Here is an 11917-nt window from a genome sequence, read left to right as displayed (position 1 = left end):
TGGATCCCCTGGTAATACTAATGCATTTTCATGTCTCAAGCACATGAACAAAAGAGGTTTTTTGTCACATGACATTTACTATTAAAGACACAACTAAAAAGTGTTGTGATAAACATCTCTCTACACCCTCTTGTGTTTCGGATTTTTACGGCACTGTAGTAATTGATTTTCCTGAAATCCCAAGGGAACTGTAAAAATGAATTAGTAACAGATCCTATTATTGTTTCCAGCTGCCAGAATGATCCAAATAAGCAGAGATTGAGATTTAGCACCGTGTGTTCTGTGATGTGGAACTCTGCTTGGGCGTCGCTGTCTACATGTTTTGCGCATTTAGAAAAGATGGGACTATTTCCAACATATCTCTTGGTTCCATTTAAGCCTCTCTATAAAGTCAGTACTTGTTCAAATAATAACCTCTACCTCAAAAACTAGACTTGGGAATCAAAAATACTCTCCTAATAGGAATTTATCAATTACTATCCTGGAATTAGCTTTATATTATACCTCACTACCTATTCTCTACTGAAACAATGGCCCTGATATTTATGGGGAGGCGAGGAGGGTGCGGGTGAGGCTGAAAATGGCTGAAGAACCCGGCAAGGCCAGGGATGCGGAGGTCCTGCTGATCTTAATGGCAAGGCAGCGGTCGGGAGGGAATACTAGCGGCAGGAAGCCACAGCCGGAGACCCTTGGGGGCAGACCCTGGCAATCAGGAGGGGGGGAAAGATCGGTTAGCGGGAGGGCTGGGGGGAGGCTGGTGATCGGGGCTGTTGGAGGCCGAAGCTTTCCTTGAGGAGCCTGGGGGGAGCACTCCTGCTCCTCCTGAACAACAGGAGTGCTGAACAGACACTTACCTTGGGGAGCTGGCAACTCCCACCTCCGTTTCACTGCCGAGTTTCCCAACTGCCGGGAAACCCATGCAGAAGCAGTTCATTTCAAAGCGGCCTTGCAATTGCACTGTAGGAGCCCAATTTAAATGTGTTAATAAGCGACCCACTTCTCCACAGTGGGACACTCAGATTCCCTGATATCCACAACCCTAAAAATGGCAGTGGGCGTGTGCATGGCGGGTTCAGAGTCACGTTTCGTGCATTTTACTTTTTAATCCCCTCCGACCCTCTCCCGCCCGTTGAAGGGGGGGGGCGCGTTCATATCGAGACCAAAAGGTCAGTGAAAGTATAAACTGATCTGTGCACTCTCTGGAAGAGAATAGGCCTGGAAATTCCTCAGAAATGCTCCCATTCGGCCAAACTCCGCTTAGACACATAAACACGGTTTCCACCGTACTTCTGGCAAAGTAATGCCGGTGGAGGGGAGCAGCTCAGAGTAATTTCCTGGCCATTGTGTTTACTGGAATTTCCCATCCCCCACATCAGATTGACATAATGACTGACACAAAAAAGATTTGAAAAATATGGAGTTATTGTTTAAACAGAATGGATCCAATTTATCCATGTAGCCAGGCAAAAATGGTTTTATATTTGGATCATCATTTTTCCATTACCCCACTAGCGTAAAGGAGCATTGAAAGTCATGAGTGTGCTTTAAATGGGCTTGCCAGTTGAAACTTCTTAATACCAGGGACTGACTAAGACTGTGTCCAAAATGATTTTAACTTAAGTTCTTCAAGGCTCCCAGAGAGCAGATTTTCATCTAAACAACCAACTCAGGAGTAGTTATAGTGCCAGCTTTGCATCTACTAAGGGGGCAGTTATAGTACACATTGCACTGTGTAACCAGATCATCTTCAATAAGCAGTATTCACAGACCCAAATTATACTGCCGCTCATAAATTTGATTTTCTCTGAAATTAATAAGCCAGTTTCAAGTCCTTGTATGTGTATACACCTTAAGTCCTGGATTTTGGAATTACATGGCCATTGTATTTTTTTTATTTCAAAATATACTTTATTTCATAGAATTTAAAGGTGCACACAGTTCAATGTATGCAAAAATGGTTTTATATTTGGATCATCATTTTTCCATTACCCCACTAGCGTTTTTGCAAGTGATTCCTGCTTCACCGCAATGTGAAGGTGGCAGTCTAGAGTCTGTAACACACTTCTACTCAAGGGGCAAAACACGGTTCAGAGGAACAGGGGCTTTAGATCAGAATTCAAATTTACAATCGCCGAGGTTGACACAAAACGCTCTAAGAGTCCTGCAAGGAATGGAGAGGGTGGACTCGATCGGTTTCTTCTCCGACCAGATGGTCGATGCCATTTGGCAGAACGTCTCCTTGCCGGAACTGACCAACACGCACCAGGATGTAGCCTGGATGATGGTGAGAAAGGCCCTCCCAGTGCGGTCCTTCCAACACGCATGGAACCTCATCGCCACCGCGAGCTGCCCTCGAGGCTGTGGTGGGGAGGAGACCATTTTCCACCTCCTGATGGGCTGCCCCTTTGCGTAGAGGGTGTGGAGAGAGATGCGTTAGTATCTGTCCTGATTCATCCCTAACAGTTCAGTAACACAGGACGCTGTGCTGTACGGACTGTTCACCGGGACACGCACCGGGACAGATATCACCTGTGGCTGGAAGACCATCAACTTGGTGAAGGAGGCCCTTTGGTCCGCCTGAAACATGCTGATCTTCCAGCTGAAGTGCTGTCCATGACCGAGTGTTGCCGACTGGCACGCTCCAAGGTTCAGGAGTACGTGCTGCGGGACGAACTGAGGCGAGGTGTGACCTACGCAAAGGCTCAATGGGGAAAGGCCACTGTGTAAGGCCACCCCACCGTGTATTGTACATCATGAGTCATAAGAAATATTGTGTTTGAATTGTAATAATGAGATCGCTTTGTGCACGATCTGTAGTGTTCATGGTTTCAATTGTACTAGTTTGGAATTGTGATATTTACATTGAACTGTGTGCACCTTTAAATTCTATGAAATAAAGTATATTTTGAAATAAAAAAAATACAATGGCCATGTCATTCCAAAATCCAGGACTTAAGGTGTATACACATACAAGGACTTGAAACTGGCTTATTAATTTCAGAGAAAATCAAATTTATGAACGGCAGTATAATTTGGATCTGTGAATACTGCTTATTGAAGATGATCTGGTTACACAGTGCAATGTGTACTATAACTGCCCCCTTAGTAGTTCCCATCAGTTATAACAATATTTTAAAAGCAGTGTTGTTGTTTCTTATATAAAACCTGTTTAATGTGATCACCTCACCCCGTGTTTAGTTATTGTAATCCAATATTGGACAATTTTTACAGCACACATGTACCTTCGTTTACACAGGAAGTTAAATCAATTTCTTCTCTACATTCCAGACTCCCTCCAAATATTGACACACTCCCCTGTCCTAACTTATGAAAGACGGTGTTTGCTACCTAAAGGAAAACAGTGTAATCAGTACTTTATTAATATGCAGCAACAGAAATAGTATGTCAGCAAGTCAATAATGTGGCAGAAATACAGAAATTTGATGATAAATTGTCAGAAATCTAATGATCCCTCTGTCATAACCACAGAATCATAGAATCATGGAAAGTTATGGCACAGAAGGAGGCCATTCAGCCCCTTGTGTCTGTGCCGGCCGAAAAAGAGCTATCCAGCTTAATCCCACTTTCCAGCACATGGTCCATAGCCATGTAGGTTATGGCACTTCAAGTGCACATCCAAGTACTTTTTAAATGAGGTTTCTGCCTCTACCACCCTTTCAGGCAGTGAGTTCCAGACCCCCACCACTCTCTGGGTGAAAAAATTTCTCCTCAGCTCCCCTCTAATCCTTCTACCAATCACCTTATATCTATGTCCCCTGGACACTGACCCCTCTGCTAAGGGAAATAGGTCCTTCCTATCCACTCTATCTAGGCCCCTCATCATTTTATACACCTCAATTAAATCTCCCCTCCTCAGCCTCCTCTGTTCCAGTAAAAACAAACTCAGCCTATCCAATCTTTCCTCATAGCTAAAGTTCTCCAGTCCTGGCAACATCCTCGTAAATCTCCTCTATACCCTCTCTAGTGCAATCACATCTTTCCTGTAATGTGGTGATCAGAACTGTACACAAGCTGGGGCCCAACTATTGTTTCATACAGTTCTAGCGTAACGGTCCTGCTCTTATACTCTATGCCTTGGCTAATTATATGCCTTTTTAACCACCTTATCTACCTGTCCTGCTACCTTCAGGAACCTGTGGACATGCACTCCAAGGTCCCTTTGTTCCTCTACACCTCTCAGTATACTCCCATTTATTGTGTATTCCCTTGCCTTGTTTGACCTCCTCAAATGCATTACCTCACACTTCTCCGGATTGAATTTCATAGACTGTATTAGAGACAGTTTCTTAGACCAATACGTCGGGGAACCAACCAGGGAACAGGCCATTTTGGATCTGGTAATGGGTAACGAAACAGGATTAATTAATGATCTCAAAGTAAAGGATCCCTTGGGAAGCAGTGATCATAACATGATAGAATTTCACATCCAGTTTGAGAGCGAGGATCTTGGGTCGGAAACTACTGTATTAAACTTAAATAAGGGAAATTATAAAGGAATGACGGTGGAATTGGCTAAAGTGGACTGGGTAAACAGATTAGATGGTATGATGGTGGATAAGCAGTGGCAAACATTTAAAAAGATATGATTGGAGAAATACTACAAAATGCTGTGGTACAGAGGGATCTGGGTGTCCTCGTACATGAAACACAAAAAGTCAACATACAGGTTCAGCAGGTAATCCGGAAGGCAAACGGAATATTGGCCTTTATTTCTAGGGGGATGGAGTATAAAAGCAGGGAAGTCGTGCTACAACTGTACAGGGTGCTGGTGAGACCACAACAGGAGTACTGCGAACAGTTCTGGTGCCCTTATTTAAGGAAGGACATACTTGCATTGGAGGCAGTTCAGAGAAGGTTCACTAGGTTGATTCCGGGTATGGAAGAGTTGTCTTATGAGGAAAGATTGAACAGGTTGGGTCTATACTCATTGGAGTTTAGAAGAATGAGAGGAGACCTTATTGAAACATACAAGATTCCGAGGGGACTCGATAGGGTAGATGCTGAGAGGATGTTACCCCTCATGGGGGAATCTAAAACTAGGGGGCATAGTCTCAGAATAAGGGGTCGCCCGTTTAAGACGGAAATGAGGAGGAATTTCTTCTCCCAGAAGGTCGTGAATCTTTGGAATTCTTTACCCCAAAATGCTGTGGAGGCTGAGTCATTGAATACATTCAAGGCTGAGTTAGACAAATTTTTGATCAGCAAGGGAGTCAAAGGATATGGGGAAAAGGTAGGAAAATGGAGTTGAGGTAAAAATCAGATCAGCCATGATCTCAATGAATGGTGAGCAGGCTCGAGGGGCCGAATGGCCTACTCCTGCTCCTGTCTCTTATGGTCTTATGGTCTTGCCACTTTTCTGCCCACCTGACCTGTTCATTGATATCTTCCTGCAGTCTGCAGCTTTCCTCCTCACTATCAACTACATGGCCAATTTTGTATCATCTGCATGCCCCCTACATTTAAGTCTAAATCATTGATATATACCACAAAAACCAAGGGACCTAGTACTGAGCCCTATGGAACCCCACTGGAAACAGTCACAAAAGCACCCATTGACTGTTACTCTTTGCTTCCTGCCACTGAGCCAATTTTGGATCCAACTTGCCACTTTCCCTTGGATCCCATGGGCTTTTACTTTTTTGACCAGTCTGCCATGTGGGACCTTGTCAAAAGCCTTGCTAAAATCCGTGTAGACTACATCAAACGTGCTACCTTCATCGACCCTCCTTGTTACCTCCTCAAAAAATTCAATCAAGTTAGTCAGAAACGACCTTCCCTTAACAAATCCCTTAACAAATAACGCAACATCTAATTGTTTCTTAAATGATTCCCCAGGGTATTTTCCTTGTGCTGTTTCATCCGGCAGTTTATTCTACATGTTGATCATTCTTTGGGGCTGATTTTAAGAGCCTCCACCTGATGTAAACGGGGCTGTAGCGGCCTGAAAATGCCATCAGGTCGCTTACCTCCACATGAGGTGTTGCATTTCGATTGGAAGAATAAGGAGGTCATATACTGCTTGGATAATGTCTAAATAGGATAGAGGAGCAAAGGGATCATGGGATACACAAATCACTAAAAGTAACGACACAGGTTAATGAGGCCATAAAAAAGGCAAACCAAGCACTGGGGTTAATTTCTAGCGGGATAGATTTGAAAAGCAGAGAAGTTATGTTAATCTTGTGTAGGACCTTGGTTAGGCCACACTTGGAGTGCTATGCACAGTTTTGGTCACCATGTTATAGAAAGGATATAGAGGCATTGGAGAGGGTGCAGAAAAGATTCACAAGGATGATACCAGAACTGAGAGGATATACTTATCAGTAAAGACTGAATAGACTGGGGCTCTTTTCTTTAGGGGTGATGTGATAGAGGTCTTTAAGATAATGAAAGGGTTTGACAGGGTAGGCGTAGAGAAAATGTTTCCATTTGTGGAGAAGTCCAAAACTAGAGGTCATGAATATAAAATAGTCGCTAATAAATCCAATAGGGAATTCAGGAGAAACTTCTTTACCCAAAGAGTGGTAAGAATGTGGAACGTGCTACCACAGGAGTAGTTGAAGCAAATAGCATAGATGCATTTAAGGGGAAGCTAGAAAAGCATATGAGGGAAAAAGGAATAGAAGGGTATGCTGATTGGGTTAGATGAAGTAGGGAGGGAGGAGGCTCTTGTAGATCATAAACACCGACATTGACCAGTTGTGTCGAATAACCTGTTGCTGTGCTGTAGTTTCGATGTAGCTCGATGTTTACGCTGGCGGTCCAGGCTCTGCATCTTGACTAGTTTCCTGAGATGGGCTTTTGGAATGCCCACCTGTTTTAGGCGGGAAGCCATTTGTAATATGCAAATCAGAGTTGTGTGAATTTTGTGACAAATTGTGATTCTAATTGATTTTGGGCCATGGTTTGCATGGAACTACTTCTACGTTCTCTAATTTAGACCACGACAAAATAACCTGCCTATAATTTACACTCATGTAAATGAGTTTTTGTGAGTAATTTGTGGCATTACCACAGATCACCTAATAGTTTCTGTCCTCTTGATATGCTCAAGCAAATGAATACATTTAACATCATACTAATGTCATCAACACTTCTACAGTACTATCAGCTCCCAAAGGCTTGTCTCACAAAATCAACAGTGTAGCCAGTCTAAACTTAATGGCCTCCATTCAGCCAATGGCATTTTTCATGGGTCTCTTGATCTGCCAGTGGTACTCTAACATTCCACCTTTGCCTCCTAAGTATACTGGGCCAGTGTGCTTGTGTCATCATGCAGAATTGTATCCATTTATTAAAAGAATTTAGAATGCTTTTAATAGAGAAATTATTTATACCGTCCTGTGCCTACATTCACCTATTGGCCATTTGCAGGCAGATTTGGAAAATGAAGAGCTGGTTCTGCATGCGCAGAAGACCGAGTCTCTGTTTTCTAAATCAGATGTCCAATCGAGGCACAGAATAGAATCATAGAAAGGTTACACCATGGAAGGAGGCCATTCAGCCCATCGAGTCCATGCTGGCACTATGCAAGAGCAATCCAGCTAGTCCCGCTCCCCCGCCCTATCCCCGTAACCCTGCAATTTTTTTCCTTTCAAGTACTTATCTAGTTCCCTTTTGAAGGCCATGATTGAATCTGCCTCCACCACCCCCTCGGGCAGTGCATTCCAGATCCTAACCACTCGCTGTGTAAAAAAGTTTTTCCTCATGTCACCTTTGGTTCTTTTGCCAATCACCTTAAGTCTATGTCCTCTGGTTCTTGATCCATTCATCAGTGGGAACAGTTTCTCTCTATCTACTCTGTCTAGACCTTTCATGATTTTGAATACCTCGATCAAATCTCTCAATCTTCTCTGTTCCAAGGAGAACAATCCCAGCTTCTCCAGTCTATCCACGTAACTGAAGTCCCTCATGCCTGGAATCATTCTAGTAAATCTCTTCTGCACCCTTTCTAAGGCCTTCACATCCTTCCTAAAGTGCGGTGCCCAAACGGGACACAATACTTCAGCTGTGGCCGAACCAGTGTTTTATGAAGGTTCATCATGACTTCCTTGCTTTTATACTCTATGCCTCTATTTATAAAGCCCAGGATCCCATATGCTTTTTAAACCGCTTTCTCAACCTGCCCTGCCACCTTCAACGATTTGTGTAAATATACCCCCAGATCTCTCTGTTCCTGTACCCCTTTTAGAATTGTGCCCTTTAGTTTATATTGCCTCTCCTCATTCTTCCGACCGAAATGTATCACCTCGCATTTTTCTGCGTTAAATTTCATCTGCCACGTGTCCGCCTATGACACCAGCCTGCCTATATCCTCCTGAAGTCTATCACTATCCTCCTCACTGTTCACTACACTTCCAAGTTTTGTGTCTTCTGCAAACTTGGAAATTGTGCCCTGTACACCCAAGTCCAAGTCATTAATTTATATCAAGAAAAGCAGTAGTCCTAGTACTGACCCCTGGGGAACACCACTGTACACTTCCCTCCAGTCCAATAAACAACCGTTGACCCAGTACTTCCTGCTTCCTGTTACCTAGCCAATTTTGTACCTATGCTGCTACTGCCCCTTTTATTCCATGTGCTTCAATCTTGATGACAAGCCTATTATGCGGTACTTTATCAAACACCTTTTGAAAGTCCGTATACACCACATGAACTGCATTGCCCTCATCTACCCTCTCTGTGACCTCATCAAAAAACTCTATCAAGTTAGTTAAACATGATTTGCCTTTAACAAATCCGTGCTGGCTTTCCCTAATCAATCCACACTTGTCCAAGTGTCTGTTAATTCTGTCCTGGATTATCATATCTAAAAGTTTCCCCACCACCGAGGTTAAACTGACTGGCCTATAGTTGTTGGGATTATTCTTACACCCTTTTTTATAGATAGATAGACAGACAATCAGACAGACAGACTTTCATTTATATCGAGCCTTTCACAACCTCAGAATGCCCCAAAGCACTTTACAACCAATTAAGTACTTATTAAAAAAAATGTAGTCACTGTTGTAATGTAGGAAACACGGCAGCCAATTTGCACACAGCAAGGCCCAATAAACAGCAATGAAATAATGACCAGATTATCTGGTTTTTAGTTGTTGGTTGAGGGATTAACGGTGGCCAGGACACCAGGGAGAATTACCCTACTCATCTTCGAATAATGCTATGGGATCTTTTACGTCCACCTGAGAGAGCAGATGGGACCTTGGTTCAACGTCTCATCCGAAAGATGAAACCTCCTACAGTGCAGTGCTCCCTCAGTACTGCACTAAAGTGTCAGCCTGGATTCTGTGTTAAAATCTCTGGAATGGGACTTGAACCCACGACCTTCTGACTCAGAAGTGAGAAAACATAATCCTCTTAATTTGATAGTTTTTGCATATTTTTGGCCTTCTTGAGCTAGTTGGAGGGGTTTAATAGTGGCCTAAGTTGGCATCTTCAAAGATTTTCCTTTCTCTTGGGGAAGTGCTTGACCGTTGCTTATTGCCTATCTCTGGGTGTGCATCTGAGATCAAGTACTTGCCATGGGAAGAAACAACACGGCCATGAACCCCTATCTTTTTCCAAACCAGTCTACATGTCAGAGCACACTCTTTTCAGAATGAACCATTTTGTGAAGGCAAATACCTAAAACACAGTAATAAAACATACTGCAAGAGGGTGAAGAGTGCTAGTATGATTTGGGAGAATTGGAGAAGTGTCTCTGTGAAAGGGTGGGGCGGTGGATGGGGTAAAGTGTCTCTATGAACTGGATACATGGGGGGTTGGGTACCTTTGTGAAGTGGGGTAGATGGGGTTGGATGTGAAACTTTTGGGTAAGCAGTGGTCTGTTGAAGATCCAAGTCTCATTTTTTTTTCTTTGTTTAAGATTAAATATCTTAATTGTGAAGTATAAAAGTCCTTTAAATTAACCAAAATGCATTTCTGGGACACGGGGTAGGGTGGGGATGGTTACAGGGCATTCTCCCCCATAATTTGAATTTTATGGGTAGCATGCCCCTGCACCACCCCCCTTCAGAAATATGCTTCTAATTCTGTGCTTGTAACATTTTGATTTCCCTTTAAGCCTTTCATGTATTTATGCTTGTCTTTCCTCGAATACAAGTGAAACTTTCTTGGTTGACATACATGTGTAACTCGGATCTGTCAGCTCTGAATCGCACTAAGAAGGTAATGATCTCCAACTTGTGACTGAAGTATAATGGCACCACAACAAACCATAACATGCCAGGCTCTTTAAAAATGGTCTAACTTACAGTACAAATGAGAGAGAGAGAAAAAGGGAACAAACTAGGAAAAAAAAATAGATGATGTGAACAGGAAATGTTAATGACTGCTGATCAGTCATAATTTTATAGTTGCTCCCAGATTTTTCTCCACCTAACTGAAATGTATTAATTCTTTTAGTGTTACGTGAACATAATCAAAGTATAATTGGAATTTTCAAAATTGTTTCCACTGCTGTTAAAACAAATGGAGAATTCCTTCCTGCATAATGTCTGATTTAGGAACATAGGAACAGGAGTAGGCCATTCAGCCCCTCGTGCATAATCCGCCATGGCTGATCTGTGATCTAACTCCATATACCTGCCTTTGGCCCATATCCCTTAATACCTTTCGTTGCCAAAAAGCTATCTATCTCAGATTTAAATTTAGCAATTGAGCTAGTATCAATTGCCGTTTGGGGAAGAGAGTTCCAAACTTCTACAACCCTTTGTATGTAGAAATGTTTTCTAATCTCGCTCCTGAAAGGTCTGGCTCTAATTTTTTAGACTGTGCCCCCTACTCCTAGAATCCCCAACCAGCGGAAATAGTTTCTCTCTATCCCCCCTATCTGTTCCCCTTAATATCTTATATCTGATTTGATGAGAGTGTTGTGAAGTTAAACACAACATTGCCTGTTGTTTTATTTTGGTTTTATTAAAAAAATGTATAGCCTTGAAATGACTGTTTGCAATGACAGCATACGAATGCTTAATACATTTCTGTGACATTGCTCTCTCTTCTATTTTAACAGAGGTTTTAATACATTTATCTTAAATCCTTTAATAGTGGACAGAGGAATGTCGTACAATTGCACCAAATGTCCATGTGGTCACATTAACTCAAATACCCAACACATTAAAAAACAAGTATAAATCCTGTGATACGATGTTCTCCAGAGAGCCTAGGAATCAACCTAGCACTCATTTTAATAGCAAAAAGAGAAAGTGGAAGCAATAGTTTTTAAGAGTCCCAGACAAATTGTAATGCGCACAGAGGATACTGACTCTGTAATATGGTTTGAATTTCCATGAGTCTGTCACACGCTGTGATGTACTTACACTTCAAATATGCATAGTTTATAGCTCCCTTGTTCATAGAGAAACTACATAAAACATGCTCTGGATAACATGCTTCTCATTAGAACATCTTTTTGGCGTGGCTCCTATAAACATCAGGGCCTGGATATTAACTCGGAGCCGGGAAAAGAGCGGGAGGGTGGATTTTCGGATGAGAAACCCGGACATAAGGGTTTCCTGCATGTCGTGCTGATTTTGACAGTAGGATGCCTTTAAAAATTTTTCAACAAGTTTCATGCTCGACAGCCAGCCAGATTGACAGGCTGGGGCTGCCTGTCGGGCGGGAAAGCAGCTGGGGAGAGATCGGGGTCCACAAGGTTTGGATGGGGGTGGGCGATCGCGGGGAGGGGGTGGGGGAAGTTGGACATCGTGGGGGGTTGGGTTGGGGCACATCGTGGGTGAGAGGGGGGTGTTTGGCCGATCACAGGGTGTTTAAAAGGTCTGCTTGGTGAGCCGCGGGGAAGAACCCCTACCCCTCCTGGCCCACACACAGTGCAATAAAGGCACTTACCTCATGGATCCAGCCTCTCTTGCCTCCTTTTACCTGCCGCGAT

Source organism: Heptranchias perlo, chromosome 11, assembly GCF_035084215.1.
Source record: "Heptranchias perlo isolate sHepPer1 chromosome 11, sHepPer1.hap1, whole genome shotgun sequence".
NCBI lineage: Eukaryota > Metazoa > Chordata > Chondrichthyes > Hexanchiformes > Hexanchidae > Heptranchias > Heptranchias perlo.
This window is presented reverse-complemented; position numbering follows the sequence as displayed.